We start from the raw sequence: 27,918 nt of genomic DNA, 5'->3' as shown, positions 1-27,918 counted from the left end.
TTTTATAAGTTTAACTTACAAAAACTGTAAATGTTGTCGCTTAAAAATATTCACCGAGTCAATGAGCACGAAAAAGTCCATAATTCAAACATATACCTTTCCTTGGGGCCAAATGGTATTTTTGCACTCGTTTTTATGTAAATTGTCCAATGATAGTCCTATTAAATGATAATAATACATTTTTCAGAGAGTGAATTATCTTCCTAAAACTTTGACTTTAAAAATATTAGGTAGGAATTTGATAATTCCCTAGGCAAACGTTGTTTGAAAACCCACTGGGAATCATTACAAAGTGTCAAGCCTTTGTCACATTTTAGATAGGCAGTGTAATGTCCAGATGTGGTGGAAGGACCATCATGGAAAATTATTGCAATTGCTACAAAAGTCCTTACTGATATTGATACTTGTGTTGCTACAAAAGTATCCAATTTTCTTCCATCAGCTGTACAACGTTGCATCATTAAAATTATGTAACATTTCTGATTTAAATTGGCTACACTCCATGTTTTGATTTGCACTTTTAACTAATTTATTAAAAGAAACTGATTTACAGTCTGGTAATGTTAAATACAGAAATCTTTCAGTGTCTACATTAGTGGAACATGTATACATGCAATTTTCACAATGATGTTCCCATTTGTAAGAAAGGCCAAAAATATTTTCTATTTCTACACCTTCATTTTCAAAAATGGTAAGCATATACATTAAAAATTCCTGAGCATCTTGTTGGATATTTTGTGTAAATTGTGTAGAACCAGAACACACATCCAGAAGATTACGAACATCTGAAACAGATTGTATTTTACTTGTATCTGTTGTCAATTTAAGATAAAAAACAACATTGACCACTACATTAGCATAGCAGTTGACACCTGAACTATTTTCAAATTGATAACCAACAACCTCTTCAACTGTGTCCAATTTCTTTTTATTTGCAATCACAACATTATCTTGTTCTATTCCCTTCTCAACACCTTCAGAACAGATACTCTCAAACCTTCTTTTTCGACCAACCACACGCTTTTCAAATACAGGATATTGACCTTAATTTGGAGCATACACCCTTCTTCACCTATTATACTCTTTTACACAGTTTGCATCTGCATTAACCTTTGTCTCATCAAAATCAATCAAAAACAAACCAGATAATGTTCTGACTCGCGATAAAGCAACATATGCCATACCCTCTTTAAATACAGTAGATCCAATGTTCACCAATGCACTGTCTACACTTAATCCTTGAGATTCATGAATAGTCACTGCATATGCCAGAGAAAATGGAAATTGTTTCCTACGGACATATAAATCTTTAACAAGCAAAAAACGAACTGAACAACAACCAATTTCTTTAACTTCTTCAATCTGATCAAATTTAATTTTTAAAAATTAAATTTCTTCTTTTTTCTGATAATTAACAAAATCTACCACTTTACCCATTGCGCCATTAACTAACCTTTTTTCTACATCCAAATTTCGCCTTAAAATTACCCGACAGTTTACACACGCATACAGTGTCTTTTCTAAACCAGCTGTTTTAAATATTTTTTTTTCTAAAGAATCCAGTTTTGTTTTCAACTTTCCCATCAAAATAATAGTGATTCCTTCATGCTCTATTTTATCGATGGCTTCAATTTTTATAATTTCTTCATTTTCCAGTTTCAATAGTTCTTCATTGAATATGGAACACTCGCGCAGTGTTGGCATTAAACATATCACTGATTTATTTTCAGCAATTTTCATGTACACTTTTGCAGGAACTACATTTTCATTTGGAAAGACATTGCAAAGTAATCGACTTTCCAAAGCTTGTTTGCCATGTTTTGTAAGAATTCCAATTCTTATATCTTAAAGAATACTTCCATATTCAGCATCATTTGCCTGTCGCATATTTGTTGTCAGTTCTTTGTATTCAAAATTAGTCCAAATGTTCACATTACCAAAACTCCCAAGAGACTTTCTGGTATCTTCATGTGCAAGTGTTTTAAATACCGGTTGTCCTTTTACCGGTGTCAGTTGCAATAGATCTCCAAAAACTATGACGTGTTTTCCTCCAAATAACACGTCATACTCTGTTTTAAGAATTTGTTGCATTCTTAAATGCACAAAGGCAAGCATCAAGTGCGATACCATGCTCACCTGTTCAATAATGAGAAGTTTTATTTTCTTCAAGACTCTTGAAACTTCATAACAAGCTTCTCCAGATAGCTTGTGGTATTCCAATTTGTTCTCATGCTCTACTGGTAGCATTAGTAAACGATGTAAAGTAATTCCTTTAATGTTATGTGCTGCCAACTCAGTTGGAGCAGTGACAACACAAGACAAATGCGACTCAGTTGTTTTCTGCAGATAACTTGTAATTACTTTAATTAAGAAACTTTTTCCTGTTCCAGCTTGACCACTCACATACATTCGGATAGGTTGAAATGATGTACATGAGCACCCTTTCTTTTCATGAAGTAATCCATGGTCAATCTGCTCTTTCACTTGTTGTTATATTTGTTTCTGTTCAACATTTAGGGGTCGACTCCGATCCTGTATTTTTTTTTCCTGTACGACTCGTATCCGTATTTTTTTCCGTATGATTCGTACAAGTCACGTCCGACCCGTGAAGTACGATCCGTATGGGAAAAAGTACATACGGGTTGTCCGGATCCGTACGAATCGTAGCGGGAAAATTAGTACGAGACGGACCCGGACACTTCTCCATACAAATCGTAAAAATGAAGTCCGACCGTACTAGTACGATCCGGACCGGCGTTACAATTTACGATTCGTACGGAAAATGTCCCGTACATGGGGAATGACTTTGCACGCTATGAAGCGAAGTTTGTACGCACCGTACCCCCAGCGCAAATGTATGGTGTGTACCCCCAGCGTGAAGGTACACACCGTACCCCCAATGCGAATGTACGGTGCGTACCCCCAACACGTAGGTATGCACCGTACCCCCAGCGCGAATGTACAGTGCGTACCCCCAGCACGTAGGCACGCACCGTACCCCCAGTGCGAATGTACAATGCGTACCCCCAGCATGTAGGTATGCACCGTACCCCCAGCGCGTATGTACGGTGTGTACACCCAGCGCGTATGTACGCACCGTACCCCCATAGCGATTGTACGGTGCGTACCCCCAACATCGCGTATGTACGGTGGATGATGCGGGTACGCGATGTTGCGGGTACGCACCGTACATTCGCTATGGGGGTACGGTGCATACATACGCGCTGGGGGTACGCATCGTACATACGCGCTGGCAGTCTACGCACCCGCACCGTACAGAAGCAATGGGGTGTACGCACCGTACATAGCAATGTCCGTGTACATGCCATACATACACAACGCATTGGGGTGTGTGGCTGTACGACTCGTACCCCAGTACCGTACTGAACCACGGACACTGTAAAACAGCACAAGGAGGGCCTATTCGACTCGCACAACACCACAAAACACGTCTACACTGCACAAAAAATGGAAAGGACTGACCTGGACACATCCAAACAGGCAAACAGAGGGGCAACCTCACAACCACCCCTTATAACACACCCACCAAAAATTCAAACTGAGCCCCACCCACAAATGGACCAATAAAAAGGGACCACACACACAAACCATGAGCCATTGCAACAGACTCACCACTGCTACATAGCACACATAAACCACTGCACCCAACCACCTAAACATATACACCTACACACACACCCCTTCACACATACCCCCTCTACACATTCACACACACACCGTCACATTCAGACCCACACACCCACAACCATCCACACCCTCACCCCACACCATGCCCACCGACAAGAATCCAAAGTTCACAAGGGAGGAGCTGGACATCCTTGTCAATGAAGTCATGAGAGTCGAGCCACAGCTCTTTGGAACATTGGTCAGACAGACCAGCATAGCTGAAAAATCACACCTGTGGCAGAGGATCGTCGAGAGGGTGAATCCTGTCGCACCCATCAGAAGGACCAGGAATGAATGCCAAGCCAGGTGGTACGATCAGCGGAGGGCGGTCAAGAGAAAAATGAATGAAGAGCATGCCCAGACCAACATCACTGGAGGTGGGGTGCCCCGCAGACCAGTACATTACCATCCCTGGGAGGAGAAGGTGATGGCCATGCTTCCGCCGGTGGGAGTACATGGACTCCAAGGACTTCCAGAGCCTGGTGAGTACACAAACCACTTATGTAACATGGGGGTAATGGCATCCACACCCCAACTACACCTAATGCACGCAACTACCCCCAAGCCCTCACCCGCCAGAACCACAGTCACAAACAACGCGAATGCCAATAACATGTGTATGCCCCATTGAGAAAGCAAGTCCATGCCATGTCCCATGCTACACGAAGCACCAACTCAAGAATGGATGTACCGAATGATGGGAGGGTGGGTGCACCAAAACGCATTTTGAATTCCAAATCAGCCACAATTGCCCTCATCCCATATGGCCCAGCAACATACTCATGCACCATGCGCAATGCACAGGGATTGGGAAAGTACTGACAACATAGCTCACACTTGGCCCTGGTGTAGGTAGCACAAGGCCCTCCTGTGACCAGTGCAAACACAAACACCAACACAACAAGGTCAGATATCTAGGATAGGAACTCACACTCACTGTCATGGCAGCATGCTCCATGGAGGACAGCTACATCACCTGGGAGCCCCAGTGCCAAATCACACTACACACACCAGCAGGCCCTGTCACACACACCCCTTACACAAGCAGACACCACCAGGACAGGCAATGGATTTAGCCACTGCCACAATGGACATGTAACACAACAACAACAATACCTAGCCGAAGAAGCATCCAAGCCACAAATGGACATGTCAAAGACTCAGGCGAACATATCAATCTTAACCCCGCAACATACCCATACACAAGTGAACATTGAGGAGAATGCTAGGCACATACAACTACCTGGAGGAACTGTGCCAACTTGAATGTGTATGAAACATGCATGTTGCATTAAACAGCTTTATCATTGTCTCTCTCTCACACACAGGGCAACGTGATGAACAATGGGGGGGAAGAATCACAGTCACAGGCTCAGGAGGAACCGGATCCCACCAGCAGCGACGCCTCTCAACACTCCGCAGATGACCCCGACTGACCTGGACCCTCTGGTGTCCAAGCCCCTGCAGCACCTGGTTCAGGAACATCTGTGCCAACCACCACCCCCATTCCTGCCACATCACAGGAGACACCCAGGAGCCCTGCCCGCAGTGAACAGAGCCAGTCTGGCCAGGCGGGACAATGTGCGGCGGGCACCCAGGAAGAGGCAGACAACACCGCCACTGCCATCCCTCAGGGGTCCCGTTGACCCGATGTGCCCACAATGGCAGGCCCGGCTCGTGTGGTCAGGGGTGGCGGGAGTGGAGGCAGGCGGAGGCGAGAAACTGACCAGCCAGCTGAAGGGACCGGTATGTCACACATCCGCAACATCATGGAGGCATACCGGCGTGACACCAGGGAGATCAGCCAGGTAATGGAGACCAACACAGAGATCAAAAACCAGCCGGCCGAGCAACACGCCAGTCAACACGCCAGTATGGACAGGGGCGGCCGAGCAGTGTTGGTCCTTCTTGATCTATCAGCGGCCTTTGATACCGCCCCCCATGACCTTCTTTTAGATCGTCTATGGAGGTGCGGTATCGGGCACCTTGCCCTGCAGTGGTTCCGGTCTTATCTCACAAATAGACAACAAACTGTCTGGTCCCCCCCTTTTGAAGCTCACATTAAAGCCATGAACGTAGGAGTCCCTCAGGGCTCCATTCTGAGCCCCACTCTTTTTAATGTGTTTGTGGCACCCCTGGCAACACTGGCTGAATCTTTTGATGCCAAAATCGTCTCATATGCAGACGATACTCAATTACTTTTTACGTGTGCCAGAGATGAAGTCCTGGACGGTAACAAGATCAAGCTCTGCCTTTCAGCAGTTTTCAGCTGGCTTAACACCAACCACCTGAAATGCAATTCAGATAAATCTGAAATGATTTTTTTTGGCGGTCCACCAGATGAAAACTGGCGTGCCTGGTGGCCATCTAACATGCTTCCACCCACTCAACTGGCTACTACTGTGAAGAATCTTGGGGTCAAACTAGACAGTAAACTTTCTATGAGCACTCAGGTACAATCTGTGGTGGGCACCTGTTTTGCCCTGCTCCGGATGCTACGTAATTTTCTTCCTCTGCTCTCGCAACCCCACAGAAGGACAGTGGTCCAGGCTTTAATCCTGTCTCGACTTGACTATGTCAACGTCCTTTATCTGGGCATTCCAGAATTTCTTCTTAACCGACTTCAAGTGGCCCAAAATGCTGCTGCACGAGCGATCTTTCTTACTGATCGACGCACACACACTTCCCCTCTTCTCAGAACACTTCATTGGCTGCCAATCCGGAAAAGAATTCACTTCAAGGCTTTGGTCCTTGCTTTTAAGGCCTCTCATAATATCGGTGCACCTTTTTTGAGAGCCCGCTGTCTTCACTACGTTCCTACACGTTCGCTACGGTCCTCTTCTGCACACTTGCTCCTCACGCCCAGGTTTTACCTTTCACGACAGGGCGGTCGCTCTTTTCAGGTCTTGGTCTCTTCCTTATGGAACAAGCTCCCTGTCAAGATGCGCCAGGAAAAAGATCTTTTTTGCTTCCGTAGCGAACTTAAGACACTGCTGTTTTAAATCTCTCTTAAGGTTGTTTTTTCTTTTCAGCTAGCATTTTTAGGCTTGTGTTACAGGTCCTGTGGTCAGCGCCGGGACACTCCTGGGAGTATCCGCGCGCTTAACAAATACCTCGTAACATAACATAACATAACATAACAACAACACCAAGGACGGATGGAGGCAAGACTGGCTGGGCTCCTGGCGGTGCAAAGGGACATAAGCCATTCACTCCGTCGGATCGCCGACAACATGGGCAACCCTCCCTGTGACACCAGGTGCAGACCAGCACCAGCCACAGGGAGGGAGGAGGAGGAGGATTCGTCCGACTGAGCGTCCCAAACATCGTCAAGGCCTGCATCTGAGGGTCCCCGGAAGAAGGTTGGTCATCCACAGAAAAGACCGTGAGAGGCAGCGGGCCATTCACATCTCCCAGGTCATCTGGCCAGGCACCTGGCCTTCATGTGCGACCACATCACCCCATTGACTGACATCATCTGCCACATGGACTTGCTGCTCACAGTCTGACCAATGATGCCAAACACTGTGGGCTGGACTCTGATGACTTCAAATGCCAAAGATCCCATCTCCCCCTGTGAACTTTGGATTCTATGCTCCCTGCATTTCCCCTTTTTATGTGCACAAATCACGCCCCAGAGTTCGAAATTAAAAACTTTAATTATTGAAATTTCATGTTGCAATCATTTAGTATGAGTCCACAACCTACGTGTGGGGATATGTTAAAGTATGCCTGTGTGTGGAACTAACTCCAGCCATCCATACACTTGGATCTGAGTCCGGTCGAGGACACATATGGCTCACAATGTATCACAAAATGCAGACATGGAGCCTAACACTCACTCGTGATGGCCTCAAGCTGCTGAGAGGGGGCTTGCTATATTGCTCTGACAGATACATTTGGTAGAGTTACATGAAGGTGTAGAGGTCATGGGTCATGTTGATGTGCCCGGGGAGGGAGTACCATGTCTGTTTTGCGAGGTGGGAGAACTATCTCCTGCATGCAGAGGTCATGTGGATGTGATGAATGGTGGCCAGGGCAAGGTGGGCTGCATGGAGTAGGGCCAACGGGGTGTTGGATGACACACGTCCAATGTCGGTTTGTGTCAGGGGTTGTGGACTGCCTCCTGAGTGTGGTTGAGGAGTCTGAAGGTGATCCTGCAGCACACAGGGAGCCATTGTACCTATCTCAGGTGGACGGTGATGTGACTGGGGATGTTGCAGATGAGGTGTGCAGATGCACCCTGGATGTGGATAAGTTCTCCTGCATGTTTGCTGTTGTCCTCTGTAGAGGCCGGTGCTGTATTTGAGCCGGCTGGCGTCCTGGACCAGGGGGACGGTCTGTCTTGCCTTGGAGTGGATCTATCTGGGGACCATCAGCAGCATGTGGAGGGTGTTGCAGCATGAGGTACAGATGTTGGTGAGTTGCATGTTAATTGTGAGCGATGGGTCCATGACGAACACCAGCTTGCCTGCGTGGCCACTTGGTGCTGGTGGAGTGCACAGACCAGTGGGACGCAAGGAGTTGACCCAGCCGTAAGGGGACAATCCTCAGATGATGACCTCTGTTACGTCCAAGTCCAGCCTCAGATGGCTGATGTTCAGCCATTCATCAACGGATCTCATGGCTTTGTGAAGTTTGGATCTGTCAATGGCTGGCTCTTTGGTGAGTTTGAGGAGCAGCTGGGTGTCAATGGCATACCAGATGATGATGAGGTTGTGTGTGCATGTGATGGTGGAGAGGGGGGTCATGGAGACATTGAAGATGGTCACGCTGAGAGAAGAGCCCTGTGGCATGGGCCAGATGCCCCCAGTGTACTACATGTAGCAGGGTGGAGGCAGACTCCCTGGCCCTTGCTGGTGAGCTACTTCCTGAGTGAATCCTGGGCCCTCCTCTGGATACCACTGTTGGAGATGTGTGAGCTGACAGTGTGGTAGTGGTGCAGATCGGAACTTCCGAATCCCCTCTACTTCCACGGACGGAGTGATCTCACAGTCACACAAGCACGCACACATCACACGCTGGTGGGGCCCATTACACCAACATTCATCCTACCACTCTTATCCGTGCCATGTATAAGGGGAAACACTTTCTGATACCTATCCAATCTGCATGTACTTTGAGGTCAATGGCATCTACTTAGTTGCTTAAAAATCTAGCGAAAACATTTCAAAGAATATGCAAATAAATTCAATAAACATGACCAGAAATAATCACCCGTCACAGAGATTCAAACAGAATTATTTGTTTATCTAAAATTGTAAGAAAAGCCAATTAAATGCAAATTCAGTTCTCTCATATTTACCTATTCTGTCTAAATGTCAGATCCTAAGTCAGAACCGGTCCTCAGTAGAAGAAACAGAGTTTCCTGCCGTCATGTAGAGTCACCGTCCTCTCCGTCAGCATAGGGACCTCGGATCATCAGTTCGGGAAGAAGTGGCGCTAGACCTCTCTAGTCTACTAATATTTATACCAAAATTACATCACGAAATGTTACAATCCTCATCCGTTTAGCAGGAAAAGATGTCGTCTTATTACATTAAGAAATTTTCTCATGTATTGTAAACTTCAAATTCTGAATAGAAATTATTAGTCCATAGCTAATTCGTTACTTTTACGGATGTCTCTACTGGATAAATTTGTATCCAATTGTGGGATCATTACAAGTTCATAAATTCAATATTTCGAGATTGTAACAAACTCCATTTCCAGGGGCATTTGGCAGACTTCCTGGACTTGTCGTCATGATCATGGCTTTTCAGTTCATCAGAAGTGCAAGGTCACAGGCAGCGCGAAGCCTCTTTGCAAAATGTCCATCTACTCGAATGCAGGCTGCGGGTGGTAGCCATTTTCTGGTAGGCCACATTAGTCAACTTAAGTGAAAATAGACATAAAACAGAATTACTGCACGGAAATGATTATACAGTGTTATTCCCCTGCTAATACCCTTATGTGTGTGTATTTATCTAGCCATTTGCGACATCAGAAGCCATTAATGCATATTAATTATAAGCGCAAAACACAATAACATTACATAAGCAACATCTATTTCTGTCAGTTTGTTCACCAACTTAGTTCACTTATTATTTTAGCCATGCAATAGCATTCCCACGTGTAATTCTCTTGTTAATAAGGTTGGTTAGACAAGACTTGACAAACTTTTAATAATTAATAATTAATCAGTAGTACTTTTAATTATAACATGCGAAAATGAAATAGGTATTCGGGTTTAAAGTAAAAACCCTGCTCCATCAATCCCCCCTTTGGTGTTATCTTATCACCACACAATCAAAAACCCCAAAAATCAATTTAATTTTCCCTTTTGGAAGAAATTCAAAATATTTTCTTGTTCATTTTTCAAACCCTTGTTTCTAACTCATCTTCTTTTTTCGTTTGTATATACATGCTTTCTCTTAGCTCTTCTAATTCTATTTCTTGTGGATCTCTTTCTGGATTCTTTTGTCTCCTTTTAACATTTTTTAATCTTTTGTGATTTTCTTTTTATTTCTTCTATACCTACAACACATACACCCTAATCTAAGGATCAATAATGCAACAATTACACAGGTTAATGGAAATAATATCTTACCAAAAATGGTACTACCTATTTTAGCTATAAAATTCTTAATAGCAATCATCTTATTAGCCATTCTAGTCCAGATACTTTCAGCTTCCAGTGGTACTAATTCTTCATGCAAATCAGTAATATTTTTGATATAAACTTTTAGATCTTTACTTTCATCAGGAATGTAAGTGCAACAATGTTGAACTTTCAGCATTCCACAGACTCCACCCTCTTTTGCCAAACGAATGTCAAGGGCAAGTTGATTTTGCATCGCCATAGCACGCAAAGCAACCATTTCTGTATTAACCAAAAGAAAGCCTCCAGCGGTGCTTGTTGACAAGCGATCCACCACTGTTGACAGCTTCCGAATGCCATATGCATTCAAAGAAATTCCCACTGCTGGAATTAAAGCTCCAAAAATATCTCCTACAATTTCTGTCCATGTTTCTCTTCTATAGCGTGTTAATGTGTTAGAATGTTCAGCATCATCTACTCTATCCATGTGAAAAATCTTTGGAAAGACCAGGCCAACATAACATGTACCAAACCAATGGTCAGGCAAACGGTAATAAGCCTTGTTCCCACAAATATAATACACTCCCGGAAAAACTGGATTTTCTCCTCCTCTAAATCCCCATCCGGTTGCAATAAAGTATGTATCATGGCACTCACTAGTCCCTATGAAATAATAATCATACTGGGATCTCTTCCTGGTAATGCACAGTTTGCCTTTCTGTGGGGCATCTACAGCCATAGTTGGACTGGCTCCATTTTTCAACTCCTTTTCTTACTCAATATCCCACATTGTGTCACTCATTTTATGCCCTTCTGCTTTCTTGTGCATGTTCAACCTTCTTCTCTCAACCATGTCTAGAAAATTCTTCTCTTCTCTTTACAAACTGCAAGTTAAATTGTTTCTAAAAACATATTCTAAGGTTAATTCTTTGGTTTCTAAAAAAATCTCACCTAAAGTGTTAGCTTCTTTTGCTGGATTCAGTGCTTTATTCATAGGCAGTTGCCCAAGAATATTATCTACATTAGACATATTATAATCTAATTTCCCTAATTGATAAAATATACTAATTAGCACACTACAAGAAATTCCATACGTAGCCGGAAGATGATGATAAGTCACTCCTTCTGAAACAGAGGCAGGTAATTGCATGCAAACGTAGCAATCCCTTACTTCCATTGTCTTTACGTACTCATACAACAATTTAGAAAAAACATTGCTAGAAAAATCATTAATTGACCTATCCTTATGTATATGTATATTGCTAGTTCTAGTTGGTACTATTTTCTGTGAACTTTTCCCTATATTAGTTCTGTTCTCAGTATGACCTTCTAAAGTGTCTATAGTGACTCTAAATGAAATCAATAGAGCAAGTACGCTCCAAAGCAGCATTAATAAACCTGTACAGCAGCAGCACATCTTGCACCATCTTTTCAGAAAGGTACATCTACTTTTATTATTCTCAGTGTTAGTCATTTTGTTAATTTGACCGTGTCTTTTGACTTAGCCTCTTCTACTCCTCTACCGAACTTTAAGGGCAGCAAGTACCCAACAGATTTTTACAATCTACTAGTTTCAATATTGCTTCTTTTCGTTTCCCCTCCAAGTGATTTTCCTTGGATTTATTCAATTTTGATTTTCATCACTTTTCACTGTCTCTTCATCATCATCAAACTGTATCAGGTCTTGAACATCCGTCTCTTCTCCAATGTCGGACAAGATAACTCTCAGGATTCCCACAGCTTCTTCAGCAACCTCTTTCAGTAAAGCCTCCTCTGGACTTCCTTGACTGTCTGCCTCTTCTCCTTGTTCAGGCAGTGCCACATACGTCCATTCTGGTGACTTATACCTCTGGTTTTGTTTTCTTATTCTTTTAGTTCTCTCAGGTATCTTTGTTTCTTCTTCTTTGGTCGGATTTTGACTTGACACTTCGTTCACTTGTTCAGCTTTCGAAGAGTTAAATCGTGTCAGTCTATACCTCAGTCTCTTTATCTTATTCGGCCAAAGATCTCCTTTAGCATTTCTCTTTTGTTTTCCTTCTTTATTGCTTCTTTCTCCAAGCCAAGTTCTCTTTCTCAGAACTCGTCCTCCATGTATCTCATTGTCACTTTCATCAGACTCTGTTTCAGTTGCCTCCTGTTCATTAACAGTTTTCTTTTCCCCCACAACTTCCTTTTCTCCAACAGTCTCTTTTTCCACCAATTGAGATTTCCCTACTTCTGTCCCTCCTCGGGTCTCTGACACGCAATCTTCTTGCTGTCTACTTGTCCCTTCACCTAGCTTGTTGTTGATGTTCCCTACACCTCCTCGGGGTTTTTCCGCAATCTGTCCCTCTCTGTCTTTGTCTGTGTGGTACTGTAAAATTTGGAACCACATTGGAGGCAGGCCCCCACCCTGCCGATTTTGGTATCAACAAACCGCAAATGACAAATGCGGTATGTACAGGTGTTTTCGTCATGTTTAACCAATGAATTCACCGTATATATATATAATACTACATATTGAACCCTCGGTTTCCATATTAGAACAGTAGCCATTTTTGTGGTTGCCCTCACATAGGCTGTGTGCTAAGGCCATGCCTAGGCCTAAAGGACACGTACACCTTCTGTGACTTCTCTGTGACCTGTGCAAACTGACTCCACTGCCCGAGGTCAGCCCTGTCCGGCCGGTTCCTTTTACTACGGCCAACTGGGATAAGCATCAGGGCCCGAGGCACCATAAATTCCTTCTTCCCACACGAACCCTGACTAATCTCTTTCACATCCGACTCTGTTTCCTACTTTATGGCTTGTTTTACGAGCAGGAGGTGCCCGTTTTATTGGGGTCTGCTGATATCTGATGAGGGTTCTGAGCCTTGCTGGGTTAAATGATTGAGGGCTGAACGAACTGAAATGTGGGATTGTCATCATGACTCTGCCTTTTCTTTGAAGCCAAAATATGTGAATGACCACTTGTAAAACAGGGGCGGTGTTGCCCAAAGCGTAATATTCTGTATAAAAGAGAAGACTGTTTTTTGTTCTAGAGACTGCCTCATTCAGTTGCTAAGGCTTCTGTGCGACGTAGTCTCACTCATTTGAGTTCAATAATAAAAATGTCTTTTTCATATTGCAGCTTCTTTTGCCAAGTTCTTTGTTACATTACCATGAGAATGAAAATTTCAAGTACCGCACTGTGGTCCAAGACAGGGATAACCCGAAGTCATAGGGTGCTACCCCTGGCACCGCTGGGGTCCCAAAATCCCCGGTACTTCAGTTGGCGCCCCAACAGAGTGGCTCATCAGCGAAGTGACTTTCTGTGGGAGTGATCTTGTCAGGAGACTGAAATCTACTGAGGAGGACAGAACAGGATTCTACCAAGAAGGTAATCTGTGCACAGGGATTCTGGAGATTCTTTGATTATGCAGCCCAGTATATTTCTGATCTTCCTGATGTTGATCCTACACATGATGTCACTCCTGCTTGAGAACCCTTTTGGCGTGAGTATTATAAAAGACCGTTTGGTCATGTAGAACTTGACAGTTAGAATTTGGATAACGTTTTGATTAGTAAAAATAAGAATTAAGTATAAGTGGGTTGCTCCCAGTCTTTTGGTTCTTTGGGTCTTTAATTTGGTTATCGCGATTACCAAAGCCGAGGGGTTGGTGTCTTGGTTTTTGATTTGGTCATTGCAATTACCATAGCCAAGGGTCTCGTATATTTGCGAGTGTATTGGTAGAGATAACCCCTTGAAGTTTGAAGCTAGATTAGTGAGCTATAAGATGCCTGATCTTAGCAAATTTGGAAATGTAGCTTTGGAACTTTGAAATTTGTGTTGGCCAACTTTTAGTTTGTATAGGTTTGGATATGCGAATTGCAATTTGTGTAGGTAGGTAATGAGGAGATATTTCTCCATTTGGTTTAGTTGAACGGTGCACGTACGAAAAATACCTTAAGCACCACTTTGATTATAATACTTGCGTTTTCCGCAGTATTTTTGGCATGCATGTTTGTAAGCTCACATGGAAAAATGTGTTGCTTTTTTGGAAGGTACCATAGTGTGGGAAATATCTAAATAGGTTAGATTAAAAAAAACATATTTCTTCCTTGGTGATTTTGTATCCCCGGGGAATTAAAATATGACATAATACAAAACAAGGATACTTTGTTCTGCGCAGTTTTATGAATAAAGACATGCAGAACGATTTTGTTTGGTGTTCTGCTAGGCAAAGCTAGTGAATTGAGCGCATTCACTACTTCTTGGACATACATCTGTCTGTTGGGCTGTTTATGCAGCCTTTTGGAACACTATTGAGAAGCGTTTCTTGTAAATATGACGTACAACAAGTATTTGCAAATGGTTTGGTTCAAGTACAGTCTGTGAGCTGTTCTTTATTTCTGTCCTGAGTATTGATTTGTAAGTCAAACGTGTGTTTAAATGTCTGTGTGGTTTTCCCATTAGTGCAACTCCTGTAAGTAAATTGCGACGGCGCTATTTATGAAAAATGGCTAAAGCGCGCTGTACTGTCTGTTTGACCCCTTTCTGTTTATGTCTGAAATGAGCTCAATATGTGTTTGTGGGTCTTCTGATGTTTTCAGTCTGTTAAGCAAAATGTTGGTTAATTAATGTTAAGTAGAAACTTAGGAAAAATCCAGAAATGAACAATGTGATGTGCTAAAATAGCTATATGTCGCTCTTTAATTTATAGAATGAGCAGTTGTGCACATATACAAAACTGCCGTTAAATGCTTAAAGGATAAAATTAGAAACACATTCAATAGATATAAATAAGGCCCCAAAAACGAAATTATCTATTTTTGCAAAAGTAAATAAATTTACAGCATTTTCCTTAGATGCATTGTATTAGATGTTCATAGGCAGACTTTTCAGCTGCAGTATATTTGACAGGAATGTTCATTCAGCCAGCACTTTCCCAGTTAAACACGGGTGGAATTTTGCAGAACCGTCCTTTTCAATGAAAGTGGCGCAAAAATGTGACGCGTTTCAAGTTGGGCTTATGCGCTTAGGCTTGTGAGTTAATGTGTCCAAAATGATAGGCAAGAGATGCAGCTTGCTTTTTATACATGGAATTATCACAAAAACGAATAATTGGGATTTTTTTTTAAAGAAAATTATTAATCATGGAAAAATTATTTTAAAAAAATAAGTGCTTTTCAAAATCGTTTTTTGATATTTATAAAGCTTAATACTCATACTATGACCTCCTAGCATTAAAATTTGATTTAAGTTGTGTTGCATCACTAAAATGACAAGCATTCGCGTGTACAATTTTCCCTTGGCGCAGGCGCAAACAAGCTCATTTTTATAAAGTATAAGTTATTACTTCCAATGCCTGACTCATGGGTTATGTAATAGACATTCTGGTAATGCATATTATGCAAGAAAATTGTAGGATATTCATTTTTTAATGCCTGAAATATCAAAGTCGAATTTGGGTAAAAACACTGTTTAAACTGCATTTTCTTTCATTCAGAGTACTTTTTAAAGTGTCTCAGGCTTCAGTAAATACATACATTTAGGTTTGATATATATTTACAGGTTGTGCCTTCTTATGATTCAATGAGTCAATGTGCCAGTACAACGGCTTGTTTTAATATCAGGGTTGAAGGTTCTAACTTCAGCTGGGCCTACTGAGAAGTTCATTAATTTAAGGTTGATGAAATGTGTACCATTGCATAGGATTGCAACAAGCATTTATTCTAAAACCTGGTATGTGTGTTATTAAGTGTTATGAATTATTCACAGTAAATGTAGTTTAATAATCTGGGAATAGAGATAATTTCTTTAGCGCCTAAAAAGGAGAAATTATTTTACAAAATAGAGTGAATTATTGCGAGTTAGGAGGAATTAGGAAGGCCTTCTGGCTTGGACAAATTCAGAGTGGCAGAAGCTGGGGGCTAGGAGAGCTGCAGAGGCTGACTCAAGTCACGCTGCTGAGATGCTATCTCCCGTAAACAATGGAGTAGGCTGCCACGTTGACATTTATGACCTTTTAAATTAGGGCCTTGCCTCTGTGGAATGCAGAATGGCCTTGCTACACGGGCCTCTAAAGGTGGGGTTTCTGGTTTCTCCATAACAACATCACTAAAACTAAAGAACTTAATTCCAAAGGGAAAATATAGAAAAGGGGTTTCTTTGAAAGCCCAAACATCATGTTAAATGCTTTGCAGAACTGATACATTTGTGTCTCGCTCTAAAAAAAAATAGAATGATGCCTGCTAGTTACTTTTATTTAACAGAAAACGAAGTGTTGCATTAAGTCTTAGACAGAAAATAAGATGCAGCCCTTTTCTAAAAACTTTAAGGCTACATGCCTACGTGAGAACGTATTGCCAATTAAGACTTTTTCACAGTGGAAATTGTAGGTGCCAAATTAATATGGAGTGTCATGTAACAATTTTTACTTTCAGAAAGGTAAAACTACGGTGGCTTGATGTTGCCAGGTAACTGACAAGAGGGTAACAGTTAAGTAATGGAAATTTATTTTTGTGTATTTGGTCCTATCATGAATTGTTCTTGCTGGTCCTGTACGTTAGAAGAGAAACAGTAAAGTTATATTTGACAGCAGATTTCCATTGCCTGGTGATCTGCTGTCAAAAGGAGGGTAAAGATTTTAAACCTGACAAATTAAACAGGCCCGTATATTGGGTTTTGGGCTGCAGGTTTACAGTGCATAAAAGTACATGACATGGTGTTGTGTGTCACCGCTTATTTACATATGCTATTGTTTTGTCTATGCTTTTTGTGCTTGATATACAGCAAGTATATCTGATGGCTTGACGTTTTGTGCGTTTTTATTATTTTTTTATTATTATGCATGTTTTTGTTCTCTTTGTTGCTGCTTTTGATACTATTACAAGTTTACCTGTGTTGTGAGGGGATGGTCATGACGATGCCCATCGCTACGCAACAGTTGGTTGAACTTGTTCTGGTTACTAAATTCCACAGCTAATGATATTTCATGCTGTGAACATGAGAGACAACACTTCACCAGTGCATGTCTATTTGGCTATAATAGTATTGAAGGAAAATAAAAGAGATATACAGGATCGAAGTGTGTCACCTGTAGTTAGTCACGTTACTGCCCCTTCCCTTAAAGGAACAGGCAGCCTTATATTTATGTATCCTTGATTGGACCTAAGGATGAAATTATAGATCTGTGACTCAAGGTGGCCTAATTTCTATATTACATTAGTTTATGATGTTCTGTTTCCTAAGTAGCATATGGCTCTTTTTCCTTAAAAGAAAAAACTGGTTTTTCATTTTTTTTTTCCTGAAAAAGGAACTGGAATATTACCTAGGAGTATCGTATATGGTGTAGTCACCAGCGGTAGAGTTAAAATTTGTGTAACTTTGGCCTTTTGTGTATCACCCGTACTATTGGTGTTGTGTTCATGCCTGACTATCACCCAAGTAACTTCTTGTTCTTCCTATAGATTTTTTTTCTTTTGTTGCTTCTCCCCTGACTGATGTCGCATCATGCTTAGATATTGGGGCTTTTAGTTGTGTTCTAGTTCCAATTCCCTTTTCCGTATTCCTTTCACCAGTCAGCCCATTTATTATTGTAGGTGTATTGTTCAGGTACACACTTCCAGACTGCATGTTTATTTATAATTCCCTTTTGTATGGCCAGACTGGTTTCCAAGAATTTTCCTTAGGCCTGCTTCAATGTTTTCCAGCCTGACTGTCAGGGTAGCGATAGACTGGTTAACTGACTCAATATTATAGTAAGACAAGTTTTCCATTACAATAGGAGATATCTTACGTTTACCCTTTTGAACATGACGAATTTTCAATGTCTATTTTTAATGTGGTTTTTACCCTTTTGCTCCCTGCTGCTTTAATTTTTGGTGGGATCAGATGTGTTCTAATCATGCAAATATCAGGACCCTCTAGTTCTTGTCTTTTGTTTGCATATTTGACTATTAGCCTGTGTATTGCATATTGCACCTGATGTGAAAGTTTTCTACATGCCCATGATAATCTGTACCATGTGATTTCTCTATTGAGATGTTCTAGATAAGGAATTTAGGAACACCTAGATGTAATCATTGAGAAAAAAAATGTGTTTGCCCCATTAGACAATGCCACCATATTTGAAGACATCTATTTAGATAGAATTTGCGTGTAGTTATCTACCCTTAGATGATGGAGGCTCTCACACGGAAACCCAATTGAAAAGATTAGAGACACTGTTTTGCCTACTGTCTTTATATTTGTATTGCTTTTTGAGAATGACAGTATATTCTAGACCAAAATTGTCCCATGGCGTGTGGCCACTCCTTTGAAACTCGCAGACCACCTGTTTGCAGTCCCCTTGTTATACAACGAACTGTTTAAAGCATCGCACCTGCTTCATCAGAAGGCGTTCAACATCAGAAAAGAAGGAGGAGCTGGTTTTGCCTCAGAACCAGAATTTCAGTGCAAAAGAGCGCCTGTCATGTGCTGGTAACCTCTGACAGTGTGCAGTCCCTTGAGCCCCTTGGCCTGAGTTTTTGGCCACACACCCCCCTCTTTTTTCTTTGCTCCAATGGAAGTGCAGTGCACCGGCGGGTCCAAGATTGACAAAAGGCACTACATTCTGGTGCCCGTGAAAGGGCAGCCTGAGGTCCTCTGACACCGAATGATGAGTGTTGGAGACTGAGAATGGTCCCGGGTCTGCACAAGATGATCTGTGCCCATGACCAATGAAGAGCATATTATTTGAAGTGTCTGCCGCAGAGGAGAGACACAGGTAGACTGCCTTGAGACATTGAGACTTTCGAGTGAGCTGTGGGTGTTTGCCAGGAGGGCACTCCAACTAAGCAGTACTTTTCTCATGAAAGGCTTGAATGGAGAGGCCCATGCGAAAGAAAACAACAGAAGAAGATTTGATGGACAATAGAAGCCTGCCAGAGAGGCTTTTTGAACGGACTCTGGGCATAGTTGGTTTCACAAGAGGTTTCCGTGTGATTGTATAGACTAGGTGTTAGGAGACTGATTATTTTGCTGGCATTGTTTTAAAGTACTATTCTGTTTAGTAAAGGCAGAATAAAGTCAATTTTCTGTGGAAAGAGTATTTTCACCTCAGAGCATTGATGAGGGTAACCACTGTTTCACCTGAACATATAAAATGCATAGGAGCCCTAAAGATGTTACTAGATAATTTTAGGATTTGCTTTTTGCTTAGGGTCGTAAAAAATTATTATTTCATTTGTAATAGTGGTCACTACTTTCTCCCGTTGTCTACACGTTCTTAATAACGTGTTTTCTAGTGTTTTTTTTTAACATGACGTTGTCATTTATGGGTGGGATTGTTTTTCTCTACTCAATTGACTTCTGCACCCGCTTACATATGTCTTTTCCTACTACTGTTTCTTTGCACTCTTTTCACCTGTTAGCTGAACATGAGCAGGTTAAAAGATCAGAATTCGTAAGAAATTCTTTTGTACAGCTTCTGCATCAACACTAGTTAGTAGTGAACATCACTAATTGTTGGGTGTGTGATCTTATGCCACCCACTACAGATAGAGGTATTCCTTATTTTGTCCTGCCATATGTGGCCTATGTGCTACTACATGTGTAAGGAGACATGTCCCGAGAGAGTTGCTAAGTAATAGGATGATGCTACAGCAACATCTTCATGACTTTATGAATATAGACCTGGACTGAGATTAGTATGTGTATAGTTATTGCCTATGTAAGGGCAAAAGGAGGGTCTGTGGAACCACATTGGAGGCAGGCCCCCACCCTGCCGATTTTGGTATCAACAAACCGCAAATGACAAATGCGGTATGTACAGGTGTTTTCGTCATGTTTAACCAATGAATTCACCGTATATATATATATATATAATACTACATATTAAACCCTCGGTTTCCATATTAGAACAGTAGCCATTTTTGTGGTTGCCCTCACATAGGCTGTGTGCTAAGGCCATGCCTAGGCCTAAAGGACACGTACACCTTCTGTGACTTCTCTGTGACCTGTTGTTGGAAACCGGGCAACCGGGTTAGCAGTCACCAGGTTCCCAGCACAGTGGTAGCTTGGCTCGAGCGGTTGGGGGTCAGGCACCGTGTTAAGCGTACGTCACACCCTCACAATAACCATGCGTTCATCCGTTCCAAAAACGACACTACACCGTAAAAATTATGAAAGAAAGTAGTTTGTCTTTATCTTATTTTCTCTTAGTTGCAGGGTTCATAAAATAAATACAAGACAATAAGATTCTCCTTTAAAAAGGCAAGTCAAATAAATAATACCACAGTGGGGTTTCAATAAATAGGATCAGGTCATAAATAAGCAAGGAATAAATAGGGGTGCAATAAATACAAATGGCTAATAAATACTGTCAGACAATAAATACAATGCAGGAATAAATACAGTCAGACAATAAATACAGTCAATAAATAAAGCACCTTCAATAACTTAAATAACACAATTAATGACAATTACAGTTCACATCATTTTCCTGAGGTAGTTTGGTTTTACTATGCCCAAGTACAGCTTGTGGTCATTTGGATGACATGGGGGGGTGTCCCACCTAGATTGGTCAAGGCTGGGCCTGAACTGAGGTAGATTAAGGGTAACCTAAGGATCTGGTTCTCCTAAAATACACAACCCCTCACAGAGGTCACTGCACCAGTCTCAGTTCACCCCTGGCACTCCCAGGCTGGTTCTAACACCCCTCTAGCCCCTAGAATGGTCTTTTAGGGCTCCACAGGGCCTCAGATGCCCTTTCTACCACTTACTGCCCTTTTCACAATGATCGGCTCCGCTCGGCGCCGGGTCGACGTCGCTGGGCGGCTCCGGTTCAATGTTGCTGGGCGGCCTCGGTTCGGTGTCGCTGGGCTGCTCCGGTTCGATGTCGCTGGGCGGCTCCGGTTCGATGTCGCTGGGTGGCCTCGGCTCGATGTCGCTGGGCTGCTCCGGCTCGATGTCGCCTTCCGGCGTCGCAGGGTCACGGTCTCCCCGCTTCCGGGTGTCTCCGGAGTGCGACCTCCACTCCCGACCTCCGGCGCACTTCACCTCAGATTCCGGCGTCTCCGGAGTGCGATCTCCACTCCCGACCTCCGGCGCGCTTCACCTCAGATTCCGGCGTCCCCGGAGTGCGATCTCCACTCCCGACCTCCGGCGCGCTTCACCTCGACCTCAGGTGACTCCTTACTCGACCTCCGGTGCCTCTCCACGACCTCCGTCGGCGCCCTCAATCGACCTCTGACGGCTCCGGGTACGACGTCTGCTTTCTGTCAGCGCCGCTTCTCCACCTCAGGCCTCAGGTCTCCAGGCTTCTCGACGTCAGGGCTCCAGGAGGACACCGCTAAACAGGTCAGGAGCTTGCTGGTCTTCTTCTTTAAGGCCTCTTCACAATATTTAGGTCCTTAAGATGTTTTTTCTGGTCTTGGTCCCACACAGGGCTCTAGGCTGGGCTTGGTCAGTAGGGACTAGCATCAAGGGTGGGTTTCTGGACCCCACTCCAAGCACTGGTTTCCACCCCTGCTGCCTTACTCCGACCTCCTTCTGAACTGGTCCTCTCTCCTCTCTAGTCAGATGCCAACTGCCACTCTGAGATGGCCTCCCAACATTCTAAACTGCCTCTCCCTCTGTCACAAGGTTCTAGAATGTTCTGGAAACCTCCAGTGGGTTCTGGTGATGTCACAGGTGACAATGGGTGGCCACCATTTTGTGTCTCAGGCCCTCAGACAGAAGTTCCAGGGGTAGGGAAAATGACTCCCTGGCCCTGCATCAACACTAAAAAGTCCCAAAAAGGAAAAATTCTAACAGGGTTTGAGGCAAAAGTGGGACAAAATAAATAATAATGAGGAGGGACCACCCAAAGGGCTGACAGGTCTAACACGCGTCCCCCCCAGCTGAAAGTGGGGAGAGCTACCCAACCCCTTGGGAGTTCTCATCACTAAGGCAGAAATACCTTGAGAGACCGTCTGCATTGGCGTGGTCCACTCCAGGCCGATGTTCCACCTGAAAGTCCATTCCCTGTAGGGAGATAGACCACCTCAGCAACTTGGGATTCTCCCCCTTCATCTGCATCAGCCAACGAAGGGGTCTGTGGTCGGTCTGAACTAGGAAGTGCGAGTCAAACAGGTATGGCCGCAACTTCTTCAGAGCCCATACCACTGCAAAGGCTTCACGCTCTATTGCACTCCACTTCTGTTCCCTGGGAAGTAGTCTCCGGGATAGGAAGACCACGGGTTGATCCAGACCTTCTTCATTGAGTTGCGATAACACTGCCCCAATGCCATGTTCCGATGCATCCGTCTGGACAATGAACTCCTTGGAAAAGTCTGGGGCCCTTAAGACCGGGGCCTCGCACATGGCTTGCTTCAGTTTCACAAAGGCCTGCTGGCAAGCCTCCGTCCAGACTACCCGTCGAGGTTGTTTCTTGGACGTAAGCTCCGTGAGGGGGGCCACAATGGTCCCATACCCCTTCACGAAGCGGCGGTAATATCCTGTGAGGCCCAGAAAAGCTCGGACCTCAGTCTGAGTCTTGGGGGGTTCCCAGGCCATGATAGCCTCGATTTTCGCCTGGAGGGGTTGCACCGCCCCCCTACCCACCAAGTGTCCAAGGTACACTACCGACCCCTGCCCGATCTGGCATTTACTGGCCTTGATCGTTAAACCAGCTTGCTTCAGGGCCTGGAGAACAGTTTGCAGGTGACGCGAGTGATCCTCCCAGCTGTTACTGAAGACGGCAATGTCGTCCAGATAAGCAGCAGAGAAACTCTCCATTCCGGCGAGGATCTGGTTCACCAGACGCTGAAATGTGGCAGGGGCGTTCTTGAGTCCAAAGGGCATCACGCAGAACTGGTAGTGGCCCTTGGGCGTGGAAAGGCTGACCTTTCCTTAGCTCCATCAGTCAGAGAGATCTGCCAGTACCCGGAAGTAAGGTCAAAGGTACTCAAATATTGGGCAGCTCCCAGCCGGTCAATCAGTTCATCCGCCCTCGGGATCGGATGAGCATCAGTCTTGGTTACTGAATTCAGTGCCCGGTAGTCCACACAGAACCTCAGTTCCGGTTGGGCACCCGGTGGTGCAGCTTTTGGTACTAATACCACCGGACTGGACCAGGGGCTGCTAGAAGGTTCAATCACTCCTAGCTCCAGCATCTTAGTGACTTCACTGTGAATACTGGCCTTCACCTTGTCTGTCATCCGGTAGATCTTTGACTTCACAGGTGGGCTGTCTCCTGTGTCCACGTCATGGACGCACAGGTGAGTCCTACCCGGAACAAGGGAGAACAACGAAGAGTACTGCCCCAGGACCTGGCGGCAGTCCTCTTGCTGTTCAGGAGTTAGGGACGGGGAGAGAATCACTCCCTCCACCAACCCATCCTTCTCTTGAGACGCAAATAAGTCGGGGAGAGGCTCGCTTTCCACGTCCTCTGCTCCGTCAGTCACCATTAACAATATGACTTCGGGCCTCTCATGGTGGGGTTTGAGGCGGTTGGCATGCAGCACCCGTAGGGGCTGACGAGGTGTCTTCAGGTCCACCAAGTAGGTAGCCTTACCCTTCTTCTCCAACACCTCAAAGGGTCCTGACCAGCGATCCTGGAGGGCGCTAAGCTCTCCTGGTTCGATCACCCACACCTTCTGGCCAGGCTCCAACTCCACCGGGTGAGCATTGTGGTCATACCACACCTTCATTACTGCTTGGCTGGCTTCCAAGTTGTCAGAAGCTTGCTTCCACAACTTAGACATTTGGCTCCGGAAGGCCAGCATGTAGCTCACCACATCCTGGGGAAGCTTTCTGGGAGTTCTTTCCCATCCGTCTCTCACCAGGCTGAGAGGTCCACGCACAGGGTGCCCATACAAAAGCTCGAAGGGGCTGAAGCCCACTCCCTTCTGTGGCACTTCCCTGTAAGAAAACAGTAGACAGGGTAGGAGGACGTCCCATTTCCTCCGCAGGCTTTCAGGCAGACTTCTGATCATGCCTTTCAAGGTCTTATTGAACCTCTCCACCAGACCATTGGTCTGGGGGTGATAAGGAGTGGTGAACCGGTAGGTCACTCCACACTCCTTCCACATCGCCCGCATGTATACTGACATGAAGTTGGTCCCCCTGTCGGACACAACTTCCTTGGGAAAACCCACTCGGGTAAAGATTCCCATCAGGGCCCTAGCCACAACAGGTGCAGTAATGGTCCTCAGAGGTATAGCCTCTGGGTACCGTGTGGCATGATCCACCAGAACCAGGATGAACCTGTGACCAGCTGTAGTAGGCGGATCTAACGGACCCACAATGTCGATGCCCACCCTTTCAAAGGGGGTGCTAACGACAGGAAGTGCTTCCAGGGGAGCTTTCAGCTTCACCCCTGTTTTCCCACTGGCTTGACAAGACACACACATCCGGCAGTAGGTGTCGGACGACACTTTCATTTGAGGCCAATAAAAGTGTGGGACAAGCCGGGCAAAGGTCTTGTCTTGCCCCAGGTGTCCTGCCAAGGGGATCTCATGAGCCAACTCCAGAAGGAAGGCTCGGTAACGTTGAGGGACAACCAAGGCCCATGACGATCCGTGCATGGGTGCCTTGGGTTCACTGTAGAGGAGGCCATCCTCCCAGTAAATGTGGTAGTTCCCCTCAACGTTACCTGCTGCCTGGGCTTCGGCCTGTCGCCTCAGTCCCTCAAGGGTAGGACACTCCCTCTGGCCCTTGCAGAATTCCTCCCTGGTCGGCCCTCCCTCCACGTGCCACTCGGCCGGGATGGGTAGGTTCTCCAGGTTGGTAACATCTCCCTCCGCGGACTCCTGGTCCACCACCTCCGGTGGCCTATCCGTCACACGGGGCGCGGATGCCGAGGCAGGCTCCTCCTGCCTTCGGTTCTTCCCTTGGTTGGCAGCCGGCGGTGCCTTTGTTACAGGCTCCCGCCTAAACAAACTCCCCCTCCGGGTAGTCGCAGACCTTGTGCTGACACAGGCCCAGTCAGGTGTACCCAGCATCTCAGCATGAGTCCGGTATTCCACCTCCTTCCAAGCATTATGCTCCATGTCATTCCCCAGCAGACAATCGACTGGCACGGCAGGGCTTACGGCAACTCGAAGTGAACCTGCAACCCCTTCCCATTCAAATGGAACCTCGGCCACCGGATAGTGGGCCATTCTGCCGTCAGCCATCGCGGCAGGGTGGAGCACATGGGGAATCACCTGCTCTGGAGACACCAGTTGGCTACGTACCATAGTCATACTGGCTCCTGTGTCTCTCAGAGCCTCCCCTCTTTGGCCATTGATGGTGACCCATTGCCCATACTTTGTGGTATTTGCGGGCACCTGGATCTTAGGAACCATCTCCCTTTCTCCCAGGGGCACTAAAGTGACACCCGCTCACTCCCTTCCCTTATCTAAGGGCATCTCCTCCCCGAGCACTACACTAGCTACTCCGGGGGCCTTTCCTCCGATGGGAGGGGGTGGTCTTTTCGGGCACTTCACATCTCCCTTATAGTGTCCGACACCACCGCACTCGTAGCAATGGACAACCCTTGGCTGCTGATTCTGGCCAGGATTAGGGTTTCTGGGTGGGTTAGCCCTAGGGGTGAATCCTGTTCCCTTCCCTTGGGAACTATTTTGGGGGCCTTTAGAGAACTCCGTTTTCTTTTCCCCTCCCTCTTTCTTCTGGGGGGCGCCCTGTCCGGTCTTTTGAGAGTCCCCTCCAGTCCCCCTTGTGGACACCCGGGTACTAGCCCAAATGTCCACCTCCTCAGCAAGCTTCCGGGGATTGGTCAGCTTGCTATCCACCAGGTGTTGACGCAGTTCAGGGAAACATTTTTCGAGCAGGTGTTCCTTCAACATCAAATCAAACAACCCCTCGTAGTCCCTCACCTCACTGCCTTGTATCCAACCCTCTAATGCCTTATTTGCATAGTCCAGGAAATCCACCCAATTCTGTGTGCCCAGTTTGTGGCTACCCCGGAACTTCTGTCTATACTCCTCGGGTGTTAGTCCAAACTTCCTCACGAGCGCCACTTTCATGGTGGGGTAGTGGGTCTGCTCATCCTGCTCTAGGGCCAATAATGTATCCCTGCCAGCTGGAGGCATGTATTTATACAATCCCCCTCCCCAATATTTCTCTGGAACCCCATGGGCTCTTAAAGAGACCTCATAGGCCGCTAGCCACTTGGCGATATCATCCCCTGCACTATAGCTAGCTACTATGTCTTTTGGCAGATAGGGTTTGGGTTCCCTGGTGATTTCTTTGTCTTTGCTGCCACCATTAGGAACAGTTTGTGCCCCGACTCGTAGGATCTGGAGATCAATCTCCTTGAGCCTCAACTCGTAAGCCATCCTCCGTTCCTCCTTCTCTTTCTCCAGCTCCACCAACTTCCATGTGAGCTGTCTTTTCTCCCTCCGGTCAGTTAATTCTACTTCTGATAAGCCGCCACTAGAGACACTGCTGCCCTTCCTTGAAAGTGTTCTGGGCCCCTCTACTAGGTTCCCCACCTCAGGTTGGTACAAACCAGCCCCCTCGCGGTCAGTCTCTCCATCCCTGTCCTCCTTTTCAGCCTTACTTTCTCGTCGTGCCTCCCCCCAAGCCCTCAAGCTGGTTTGGAGCTCACCCTTCTTTGCACCTTGGGGACAAAACACCCCCTCTCGCTCACAAAACTCTCTGAGTTGGGCCACAGTGTAGGTTTCCACATCCTCCAACACAAACTCCATTTTGCCCACTCAGGATAGAAGACAGTTGCTTACAGAAGCTATGCAGGGGGGTACCTTTTGTAATACCTCCTCCCACCACCAGAAGTAAATTTGGAAAAAAACAAAACTCAAAATTAGGAAGTCCGCTTGGAGAAAACTCCCGGTGTAGGCCTATGGACTACCCACAGTTATTGTCGAGTAGACGCAAGCACAGCTCTATCCCACCGCTGAACACCAATTTTATGTTGGAAACCGGGCAACCGGGTTAGCAGTCACCAGGTTCCCAGCACAGTGGTAGCTTGGCTTGAGCGGTTGGGGGTCAGGCACCGTGTTAAGCGTACGTCACACCCTCACAATAACCATGCGTTCATCCGTTCCAAAAACGACACTACACCGTAAAAATTATGAAAGAAAGTAGTTTGTCTTTATCTTATTTTCTCTTAGTTGCAGGGTTCATAAAATAAATACAAGACAATAAGATTCTCCTTTAAAAAGGCAAGTCAAATAAATAATACCACAGTGGGGTTTCAATAAATAGGATCAGGTCATAAATAAGCAAGGGATAAATAGGGGTGCAATAAATACAAATGGCTAATAAATACTGTCAGACAATAAATACAATGCAGGAATAAATACAGTCAGACAATAAATACAGTCAATAAATAAAGCACCTTCAATAACTTAAATAACACAATTAATGACAATTACAGTTCACATCACTTTCCTGAGGTAGTTTGGTTTTACTATGCCCAAGTACAGCTTGTGGTCATTTGGATGACATGGGGGGGTGTCCCACCTATATTGGTCAAGGCTGGGCCTGAACTGAGGTAGATTAAGGGTAACCTAAGGATCTGGTTCTCCTAAAATACACAACCCCTCACAGAGGTCACTGCACCAGTCTCAGTTCACCCCTGGCACTCCCAGGCTGGTTCTAACACCCCTCTAGCCCCTAGAATGGTCTTTTAGTGCTCCACAGAGCCTCTGATGCCCTTTCTACCACTTACTGCCCTTTTCACGATGATCGGCTCCGCTCG

The sequence above is a fragment of the Triturus cristatus genome, chromosome 1_1, assembly GCF_964204655.1.
Source record: "Triturus cristatus chromosome 1_1, aTriCri1.1, whole genome shotgun sequence".
NCBI classification, from domain to species: domain Eukaryota; kingdom Metazoa; phylum Chordata; class Amphibia; order Caudata; family Salamandridae; genus Triturus; species Triturus cristatus.
The sequence above is the reverse complement of the archived record's forward strand: the minus strand, read 5'-3'. Positions refer to the sequence as shown.